Below are 12,070 nucleotides of genomic sequence, written 5' to 3'. Positions count from 1 at the left end.
GGGGTTATGCAAATATTGGACAACCCCTTTATGTACTGTGCTATTAGTTCATAGTAATACGAAGTTCTCCTAGAGAAAGAACTCGGCTCTTCAGAGCTCAATGACCTACTACTTTCCCTAATCACACGATAGCTGCTCACTGCAGACGCACGGCCGGGAGGAGTCAGAGCAGGGCACGCGCAGTAACCGCTTCATCAGGAACCACGTAATGTGGGTTTTGGCTCATTTTGTAACAACTTTGGAGAAAACAAATATTCCTATCCAATAAGGTCCTGGTCACACGGTCAGTACTTTACATCAATATTTGTAATCCAAGACCAGGAGGGGAACAATCAGAGGAGAAGTATAATAGAAACCCGTCACCACTTCTGGATTTTTCACCCACTCCTGGTTTTGGCTTACTATAACCGAGGTAAAATACTGACCAAATACTGAACGTTTGCATGGGGTCTTACTGTCAACTCTATACCCAACCACATTGTACAGTAGTAAGGCTCCATGCACTTTGTTGCATTCCTGTTCCTTGCAGGACCCTTATGTTCAAATTTCAGGACAAAAATCGGGACTGTATTGCACATGGTCTGGGGACGGCTTTCCTGATCTCAGAAAACAAGGCAAGATCTCATCCATGGTACTAAAGGGTGTCATGTGCATGATATAGGGAGCCTAAGATATGGCAGATGAATACAGTGGGTACGGAAAGTATTCAGATCCCTTCAAATTTTTCACTCTGTTTCATTGCAGCCGTTTGGTAAATTCAAAAAAGTTCATTTTTTTTTCTCATTAATGTACACTCTGCACCCCATCTTGACTGGAAAAAAAAAACAGAAATGTAGAAATTTTTGCAAATTTATTAAAAAAGAAAAAAATTAAATATCGCATGGTCATAAGTTTTCAGACCCTTTGCTTCGTATTGAGTAGAAGCACCCTTTTGAGCTAGTACAGCAAAGAGCAGGGCCGGTTTTAGGCAAAGTGAGGCCCTAGGCAACGTTTAAATTGGGCCCCAAATGCTAACATATAACACATCACACAGAAGCATTTCTGTTGTATTTACATGCGCTGAGTTCAGGACGCTAAATGAGTGTGATCGACAATACACTCCCCATAGTCCTCCATATAATATAATACACCCCTCAGTCTTCCATATAATATAATACACTCCTCATAGTTCTCCATATATTAAAATACACTGCTCAGTCCCCCATATAGTAGAATACACTCCTCATAGTGCTCCATATAGTAGTACAATTCACTTCCCATAGTATAATGCACCCCATAGTTCATCATATAGTATAACGTATTCCCCATAGTCCTCAATACAGTATAATGCAGCCACCACATAGAGCATAACGCAGCCACCCCACAGAGAAAAATGCAGCCCCGCCATACAATATAATGTAACCCCCCATAAAATATAATGCAGCCCCCCTCTTATAGTATAATGCAGCCACCCCTTAGAACAGTGGTCTCCAACATTTCTGACCTTGAGAGCCATATTCAGCTTAGAGAGATGGTTGTGAGCCACATTCAGCTCCCACCCCCTTCAAAGTATTGTCAACCAAAGCCCGCATTACAGGTATAATGATAACCAAAGTTTTTCCACAGAAATTACTCCAAAGCAGTACGCTGAGATCCAGGGATTCCAATAACCCCATTCAGTATTCTCCCAGCCAGCACTCCCAACACACTGTCACATTCAGCTTTGAGCACCTCCTCTAACAGGTAGTACCATCCTCCAGCGTACCATACCTAAATCATCTCTAAACCCCAAGGCAGTTCATGTGTGTCTAGAGCTGCTCTTCTGTGCAGAGCTACTCACAAAATTCACCATTTTGAGATGTGCTCCTCATACCTGTTTACTAGACCTGGACCTAATGCACCAAGCTGCCAGACAGTCGCGAGCCACAATTCATGGGACCACGAGCCACATGTGGCTCCCGAGCTACAGGTTGGGGACCCCTGCCTTAAGCCCTTGTCACACATAGCGATCTCGCTAGCGAGATCGCTGCTGAGTCACAAGTTTTGTGACGCAACAGAGATCTCACCAGCGAGATCGCTATGTGTGACAGCTAACAGCGACCGGCCCCCCTGCCGAATATCGCTGATCGCTGTGGAAACCTCTGGACATTTTTGGGGTCGTTGGTCTCCCACTGGCCAGCACGCATCGCTGCGTGTGACAGGTGGGAGACCAGCGACCAGGAGCTGGTAACTAGGGTAAACGCAGGGTTTCTAAGGGGTGCGCAGCGCCTAGAAACCCGATGTGTACTTTAGTTACCAGCGGGCTGATGCAGGGAGCTGGTAACCAAGGTACACATCGGGTTTCTAAGTGACGCACGCCCCTTAGAAACCCGATGTGTACCTTAGTTACCAGCTCCCTGCATCAGCGCGCTGGTAACTAAAGTACACAGCGACGCCGCGCGCTCGGCGTCGCTGGTGCTGATCGCTGGTGAAGCTGTCTGACAGCTCACCAGCGATCATGTAGCGAATCACCAGCGATCCTGACACGTTGGTATCGTTGTCGGGATCGCTGGTGAGTCGCTATGTGTGACGGGGCCCTTAGAGCATAATGCAGCCACCCCACAGAATATAATGTAACCCTCCCATAGAATATAATGCAGCCCCTCCATAGAATATATGGCAGCCCCCTCAGAGTATAATGCAGCACCCCATAGAATACAATGTAGCCCTCCTCATTTAGTATAATGCAGCCCTAATAGAATATAATGTAGCCCCCTCATAAAGTATAATGAAGCCCCCTTACATTATAATCTAGCCCCCCATAGAATGTAATGCAGCCCCCCCACAGAATACAATGTAGCCCCCTCATAGAGTATGATGCAATCACCCCCCATATAATATAATACATCCCCCCATAGAATATAATGTAGCCCCGAATAGAATATAATACAGCATATCTGGAGAGATCTGAAAATGGCTGTCCACCAACGTTCACCATCCAACCTGAAGAAACTGGAGAGGATCTGCAAGGAAGAATGGCAGAGGATCCCCAAATTCAGGTGTGAAAAACTTGTTGCATCATTCCCAAGAAGACTCATGGCCAGGGCCGGCAGCCCAGGCAGCTGCCTAGGGCCCCCGCTCCCCCAAGGGGCCCCCAGCTAGCGGCACATCATACGGCCGCTATGGGGCCCGTGAGGCAGGGGGACCCGCCTGCCCCCAGCGCCGACTCCCCCCGCCGCCGCATTGAACTGTCATAGATGCCGGTACAGTTCAAAGCAATGATGGAGGAGAGAGCGTCAGCGGACGATCATTCCCCGCTCTGACACTGCGGGTGTGCAATGACGTCTATCATCGGGCACGCACTGTGTGCCAGGCAGAGCAGGAGACCGGAACCGGGTGCAGCGCGGGCATGAGAAGGTGAGGAGTGTGATTTTTTTTTTTTTTTTAATGCAATCGTGAGTACTGTCTGGACTATGGGGCCATTCTGGGGGGGGGGCTGTGCTGTATACCATATGGTGCTGTGCTATATACTATGTGAGTCTGTGCTGTATACCATATGGTGATATGGTGCAGTGCTATATACCATGTGGGGCTGTGCTGTATATAATGGTGCTGTGCTGTATACCATGTGGGGCTGTGCTGTATACCATGTGGGGCTGTGCTGTATACCATGTGGGGCTGTGATGTATACCATGGTGCTGTGCTGTATACCATGTGGGGCTATGTTATATACTATGTGGCTGTGTTATATACCATGAGGGGGCACATTATACGTTATATTCTATGGGGGAGGCTGTGTTATATAATATGGGGGGGCTACATTATATTCTATGGGGAGGTGGGCTGCATTATATTCTATTCGGGGCTACATTATATTCTATGGGGGGCTGTATTATATTATATGGGGGTGATTGCATCATACTCTATGAGGGGGCTACATTGTATTCTGTGGGGGGGCTGCATTACATTCTATGGGGGGCTAGATTATAATGTAAGGGGGCTTCATTATACTTTATGAGGGGGCTACAATATCTTCTATTAGGGCTGCATTATACTAAATTAGGAGGGCTACATTGTATTCTATGGGGTGCTGCATTATACTCTGAGGGGGCTGCCATATATTCTATGGAGGGGCTGCATTATATTGGTAACTAAAGTACACAGCGACGCCGCGCGCTCGGCGTCGCTGGTGCTGATCGCTGGTGAAGCTGTCTGACAGCTCACCAGCGATCATGTAGCAAATCACCAGCGATCCTGACACGTTGGTATCGTTGTCGGGATCGCTGGTGAGTCGCTATGTGTGACGGGGCCCTTAGAGCATAATGCAGCCACCCCACAGAATATAATGTAACCCTCCCATAGAATATAATGCAGCCCCTCCATAGAATATATGGCAGCCCCCTCAGAGTATAATGCAGCACCCCATAGAATACAATGTAGCCCTCCTCATTTAGTATAATGCAGCCCTAATAGAATATAATGTAGCCCCCTCATAAAGTATAATGAAGCCCCCTTACATTATAATCTAGCCCCCCATAGAATGTAATGCAGCCCCCCCACAGAATACAATGTAGCCCCCTCATAGAGTATGATGCAATCACCCCCCATATAATATAATACAGCCCCCCATAGAATATAATGTAGCCCCGAATAGAATATAATACAGCCCACCTCCCCATAGAATATAATGTAGCCCCCCCATATTATATAACACAGCCTCCCCCATAGAATATAACGTATAATGTGCCCCCTCATGGTATATAACACAGCCACATAGTATATAACATAGCCCCACATGGTATACAGCACAGCACCATGGTATACAGCACAGCCCCACATGGTATACAGCACAGCACAGCCCCACATGGTATACAGCACAGCACCATTATATACAGCACAGCCCCACATGGTATATAGCACTGCACCATATCACCATATGGTATACAGCACAGACTCACATAGTATATAGCACAGCACCATATGGTATACAGCACAGCCCCCCCCCCCAGAATGGCCCCATAGTCCAGACAGTACTCACGATTGCATTAAAAAAAAAAAAAAAAAAAAAATCACACTCCTCACCTTCTCATGCCCGCGCTGCACCCTGTTCCGGTCTCCTGCTCTGCCTGGCACACAGTGCGTGCCCGATGATAGACGTCATTGCACACCCGCAGTGTCAGAGCGGGGAATGATCGTCAGCTGACGCTCTCTCCTCCATCATTGCTTTGAACTGTACCGGCATCTATGACAGTTCAATGCGGCGGCGGGGGGAGTCGGCGCTGGGGGCAGGCGGGTCCCCCTGCCTCACGGGCCCCATAGCGGCCGTTTGATGTGCCGCTAGCTGGGGGCCCCTTGGGGGAGCGGGGGCCCTAGGCAGCTGCCTGGGCTGCCGGCCCTGGCCCTGGCCATTCTTGGGAATGATACAACAAGTTTTTCACACCTGAATTTGGGGATCCTCTGCCATTCTTCCTTGCAGATCCTCTCCAGTTTCTTCAGGTTGGATGGTGAACGTTGGTGGACAGCCATTTTCAGATCTCTCCAGATATGCTCAATTGGGTTTAGGTCAGGGCTCTGGCTGGGACAGTCAAGAATAGTCAAGAGTTTTTCTGAAGCCACTCCTTTGTTATTTTAGCTGTGTGCTTAGAGTCATTGTCTGGTTGGAAGGTGACCCTTCGGCCAAGTCTGAGGTCCAGAGCACTTTGGAAGAGGTTTTCATCCAGGATATCTCTGTACTCTGTACTTACTGCATTCGTGTTTCCTTCAATGGCAACCAGTCATCCTGTCCCTGCAGCTGAAAAACACCCCCACAGCACGATGCTGCCACCACCATGTTTCACTGTTGGGATTGTATTGGGCTGGTGATGAGCAGTGCCCGGTTTTCACCTGTGTTTAATAACCGGCAGCACTTTGGACGCAACGGACATGTGGTGACCATGGGCACCTACCCTAAAGGGACTCGGTTTGAACATTCTGTGCTGACAAAGTACAGGCACTTGATGCATCATGGAGGGGCCAGTTATTTAAGTGCACCCTACCACCTGCTTGTTGGTTGTCCCTCCATCTCCACCCTCCCTCTTCTTTACTTGCCAGCTTTGGTTTCACACAGATAGAGACTGGTGGAGACAGAGGGACACAAGTAGGTGGGAGGTGTATGTAAATGACTGGCCCCATCATGGTGCAACGAGTGTCTGTACTTGGTTGTAACAGTCATCCTGTGCTGACTGCCCCTTACATTGGAGCTATATGCTATGCCTCTGCACCGTCTGGCACTGGGAATGAGGTGAGGGGAGCGGGAATATCTTGCAATGACTGTAGGAAGATTTTTTAAACAAAAGATACCATTTTTGGAAATGAAAAAAAAAAAGACCCAATTCATCAAAGTGTATATGGCAGGAAATTGGCATAGAGCACTATGAAAGCTAGCTGACTTATGCTGCTACGTAAAGTTGAGTAGAAATGTTGCAATTTTTGGTGATTTCAAACCAGTTCTAGCTCTGCCAAAACGGGCACATCAAGAAAAGAGGCTACATCAGCCTGTGACATTCAATAAAAGTGGCGGCATTTCTTCAATCAGAAATGTTACTCCAGCCTTTGAACTGATGTAACATTTCTGGGGAGGTGCAAGGAGGCGCACGTCAGAGAAAATGGGCCATATTCAGACTGGAGTAGGAAACATGGCTGATTGATAAATTAGGTGAACAAGTGGTTGCAGCCAACAGCACACAGATGAATAAATAGAATGCACGCTCCAAAGATCCCAGGGCCCAACAGGATCAACAGCTCACAGAAAACAAAGAAGGAGCAGCATCCGTTCCAGGTGAAGAAGAATCTTTTGCTTTTATTCTGCCATCAATAGATACAACGTTTCGACCATAACATGGTCTTTATCAAGTACTTCATAAAGACCATGTTATGGTCGAAACATTGTATCTATTGATGGCAGAATAAAAGCAAAATATTCTTCTTCACCTGGAACGGATGCTGCTCCTTCTTTATGTTTTCTGTGATAAATTAGGTGAGTCTTTAGACGGCCTAGTCGGTTTCCACCGTACACGTGCCAGAAATTTTCACCGACACTCTGGCGCATTTTTATGTGCATAGCATGTCATAATAGGTTACACCCCATATCGAATGCATAGAAGGTGTAAAAAACCCGGAATAAATGTGATACAACTACAACAGTTATTTGGTGCAGTATGTGCATTTTTAATAGTAAATCTCTGCATCTGGGACATTTCAATACTACTACAAGTACAGCAGCCGCCATAAAAGCCTGGTCAGTATGTCATGTCAATTTCTAAGACGTATTATTGAAGGTGCTGAAAGAAGTCTCTCGACTTGTAACGCACGGAAAGCCACATCAGACGTTTCCAACAGTTGTGGCCAAAGATGTAAACTGCATTTACATTTAACGCCATAAAGCCCCCTGAATTACGGCATATCCCACCCAGACACCCTTTGTGCCCGAGCCCCTGAATGCCTTAGGCCTGTAACACTTTCCATGCCCACAGCTGCAAGAACATTAAATGGCCCCTCGGAGATTCCCACCAGTAAAGACACTTGTGACTCAGCACTCATACGTACCCACTGGGAGAGGATGCACAGCTACGTGGCCAGGGAGGTCTGGAAGACAAGGAGCCGCACCATCTGTTCTCCATTACTGGCCTTCCAGTACAGGGGAAGGGGTGGGAGTCGGAGGGAAGAATCCCAGAGACAGGATGACATCTAATGGAATTCCATGGGGAAGATCCGCACATAAAAAGTGTACTCACAATGGAAAATTGACATTGTGCAGATTTTATGCATCACAGGTCATTTTATACAGTGTAAAAAGATAGAAGCACAGTGACCATGAGATTTCTATAAATCCCATCCACTTTGCTGGAACTGTATCACAACGCATTTCTTGCACAGCAAAAATAAAAATGAAAAAAAAAAAAAAAAAAAAAAAAATCAGCTCACCCCTGAGACGTAGTTCCACCCAAGGACAGTAACACAGGAATCCTGCTGCTGCACAGCACTTGGCAACCTGAACAATGTGAAAATGGTCCAGCTCACATACCACGTCACCCCATTTCATATTGCAGTGTTGTCTGAGACGTCCTAATTGATGATGTATCATTTTTAAAAGAATTTTTCTAAATAAAGTTGAAAGAAAAGACTTAACACCCTGGAATGTGAGCTGAATCCTTTTTCACAGCAAAAATACACAGCATCAAAAACGTACCAAATAATCATTGTGTGAACAGAGTCTTCTAAAGCCTGCCCTGGGGTATACTGGACCTCGGATATTACATGGAGACAAACACAGGTGGCAAGAATTCTCTAGAGGCACTGGTATTATTAATCCCACCTATGGTAGAGGTCTCCCCTCCATTGCATCACCACCATCACTTTGTAGAAGACAACTACAACAAACTATGTGCCATACGGGAATTTGTGTGTGGAAAAATAAAGTTATAAATCATACCTGCACTATGCATATTGTTCAGGACTAGACCGGTGGGAAGGTGACCAGTCTGACATGAGTGACATCCAGCATATCAGCGACATTACCATCAGATCTCTTGCAAGTCTTCCACATGTACGTGATGTTCGGTCTTCCCCGGCATTGCGCAATGAAACCCGGTGTACGGTCTTCGGCTTTATACACGCACTGTGCAATGCCCAGGAAGGGAAAACATTGCGCAACTGTACAGGATTGGCGGGATCCTATGGTGATGTCCTGTACAGCGCAGGTGAGGCTTATGAATTTACAGTACTATTTACATAGAATTCTATGGAACCGGCAGGAGTTTATTCTAATACAGGCATGGGCTTATATAATGTCATGGTGGTAGTTTAAAGGGACTGTCCGCACAGAATGACTGTTCAAACCAAGTACAATTGCTTGGTGCTTCAGGCCAATCATTTGTATATACCTTCCCACCTGCTCGGTTTCCATCTCCATGAAGCAAGAGAGATCAAAGGAGGGGGATAGCGCAAGAAAAAATAGGTGGGAAAGTGTATATAAATGATTGGCTCCGAAATTAAGTTTAGAACGGCGGGACTTTGTCAGCACAGAATAACTGTTCAAACTGAGTCCCTTTAAAGGGAACCTGTCAGCAGGATTGTGGTCTATATCCTACAGACAGTGTCAGGTCGGCACTATTATACTGATTACAATGATACCTGATGGAATCCGTCTTGTGGTTGTTGTGTAATCTTTACTTGCAGTTTTGCGGTAATGATATGCTCGTGCTCCGAGGTGGCTTGTGAGGGGTCTTCACGTGGTGGTCTGATTAGGTATTTATATTGATGGCTTCTGACAGGTCACTGATCCCTCACTGACCTGCCTCCTAGTTTGCATAGTATTATATATATATATATATATTTTATAGCTTGGAAAAAAAACCTTCTTGCAGGCAGGCAGTCAGTGGTGGCTTGATCACATATGCAATGTGCATATAGTTAGCTTGCTTGACAATCATAATATTCATAATAAAACTCAATAATATAGACATTACACATTTGTTCATGCTGCAGAGCAGGCGCCACCCCCTACTCTGCAAAAGCATTTTTTTTTCCAAGCTATATATACTGTATATTATTCATTATGTAAACTAGGGGGCAGGTCATTGAGGGATCAGTGAGCTGTCAGCAGTCTGCATTATGAATACCTAATCAGAACACCACTTGAAGACCACCCCGGAGCACAAGCAGATCATTAACTCAAAACCCGAACATAAAGATAAAACATCAACCACAAGAAGGATTTCATCAACCAAGGTATCATATTAATCAGTATAACGGCGCCAACCTGACAGTGTCTGTAGGATACTGTGCACAATCCTGCTGACAGGTTCCTTTAAAGAGGAGTAGAGGAGCCGACATGTTTGATTTCAGGCAAGTATATGTTTTACTCGGGAATTTTGTGGCAGAGGAAACATTGGGGTATGCTGCTGGGATGGCTAATCCAAGAGGCTTATCCCCTGTGGCTTGTCCCTACCCTGCTCCCACTGAGTGACAGGTCTCTCCCTATACACACATGGAGCCAGAGAATTGTCAATGAGGGGGGACAGGATGGGAAAAGACACTGTGGAGCAGTCACCTGCGGTGAGTAGCCCCAGCGAGCTTTAGAAAAGCCAGTGTTTCAGAGTAAAATATACCTGAATTAAAATTAAAGAGCTGGACCATAGTTCAGGCAGCATGAATCTGTCAGGTTCCTGTAAAGGGAATGTGTCATCCAAACATTTTTTTATGTAAAAATATTTAAATTTTTAGTGGCATAAAATATGAGAAATTATGTAAAAAGTTTTCAGATTTTAATTTTTTTTTTTTTAAACTAGAGGGAGCAGTTGTTGCCATTCATCATGAAAATCTAGTGTATGGCTAGCTCGGATTATGACTGCCGTGGGTGGGTGGGATCTGCCCAATGTGTCTGATGTCACTTCTCTGCTTTGCAAAAGAAGAGGGAGGATCTAGTTTAGGCTATGTACACACGCTGCGGATTCACCAGCAGATTTTTCAGTGCGGATCCGCAGGTAAATTGACCTGTGGATTTACCTGCGGATTGGCCTGCGGTTTGACAACCGGACAACGGAATAGGTGGCAAACCGCAGCGGAATCCGCAGAAAGAATTGACATGTCAATTCTTTCTGCGGATTTAAAACCGCAGTGAAAAAACCGCAGCATGTGCACAGCGGATTGTAAATCCCATAGTAGATTTACATGGTACTGTAGACTGTCTGCGGAACTTCTGCGGATCTGCAGCGTGTGCACATAGCCTTAGGCTCTCAGGCGGAGTTATGTTGTTAGTGACTGAAGTCTGATACCAGCATTAGGGATGGTGCAGTTACCTGGCGTTGGGCTGCACACTAGGAGGGGAGCAGTCACATCATAATGCGGCGCTCAGATCACAGAAACCGGTCTGCTTCACACTCGCTGGGATTAGACACACGACACCGCGGACTGTATCTCACATGATCGGAATGGGTACACCACTCAGCGGACTGTATCACGTGACAATCCCTGTCATCCAGCGAGCATGCTCAGCTCACAGCTGGTGCGTCCACAGCACAGGAGGTAATGTTGGCCACGGACAGCAATGTCGGGCTATGGCTCGTTCACATGACTGTATTTTTGGTCCAAGTACTGACCGAAAAATCAAACAGAACTCGGACCAATGTTATTTAATGGGCAGTAGAGATGAGCATTTTTTTCCAATGACTGAATCTGTGTGAATGAAATGACAGCATGCGCTAATATCTTCCGTAAATCGGATGAGACTCGGCCAGTCGAGCTTATGGGAGCGTATAAAAAAACTGGATGCCAGACCCAGTATAAAATCCGATTTTTATGAATACAATGCAATTATGTAGTATAGGACACTGTAAATGGTCCAGTAAAAGATTAATAGCTGCTGTGAAAAAACGGATTATATGTGGACAACACAAGGATGACAAGTGAGAAAAAAATTGCCCCACTTTTATTGATGAAACGCTGAACCATTTGTTTTCATATATGCTCGTGTGAACCTATCGTTACACTCCAGCAAAGAGAAATGGCAGCCGCGAATTGGAGGAGTTCAAAAGATAAAAATATATATGTGTATACATTTATAACAAGACTTTCCAAACTCACAAAAAAATTGTAACATTTCTTACAAACTGAACAAGGAAACTAAAGCAGGGCTCCGCGACATCTGCACCATGGAGTCATTCCCCATAGATTCGCCCTTCTCTCATGAGCCAGAGCTGCGCAGATACTCTGTGCCATACCCACCGGTCATCATGGGGATGAGAGGACCGGGCACTGACTAATAAATAAGCTGGCTAATGGAACTACAAGGACATTGCAAACAACTAATACAACCTTTGCACCAAACACATACCCATTTAGTAAAATGCTTCCAGAGCAGAGTGAAGATTAACCGAGTGATAACCAAGTGGATTGCAACACTATTACACATCAGACTTCTCTAACCCATGAAAACAGAAGCTCTGACTCAACAGCAACCACAGAATTTCCAAAGTAACGCTGCTGCTCATTAAAGGGAACCTGTCACCACTTTTTTGGCCTGCTAGGTAAAAATATCATTTAATTGTGTGTCAGCTATGTGCTCCACAGCTAG

General features: G+C 45.8%; 1 protein-coding gene across 2 annotated transcripts in view; it reads right to left on the bottom strand.

Moving 5' to 3' along the window:
- The window catches only part of CSGALNACT2 (chondroitin sulfate N-acetylgalactosaminyltransferase 2), an 81,023-nt gene that overhangs the window by 37,542 nt on the left and 31,411 nt on the right, over positions 1 to 12,070 (bottom strand). The gene's annotated exons all lie outside the window — the stretch shown is intronic.

This window comes from Dendrobates tinctorius, unplaced genomic scaffold, assembly GCF_039654945.1.
Source record: "Dendrobates tinctorius isolate UK_male_01 unplaced genomic scaffold, ASM3965494v1 ptg000040l, whole genome shotgun sequence".
Taxonomy (NCBI): domain Eukaryota; kingdom Metazoa; phylum Chordata; class Amphibia; order Anura; family Dendrobatidae; genus Dendrobates; species Dendrobates tinctorius.
The sequence above is the reverse complement of the archived record's forward strand: the minus strand, read 5'-3'. Positions and strand labels throughout refer to the sequence as shown.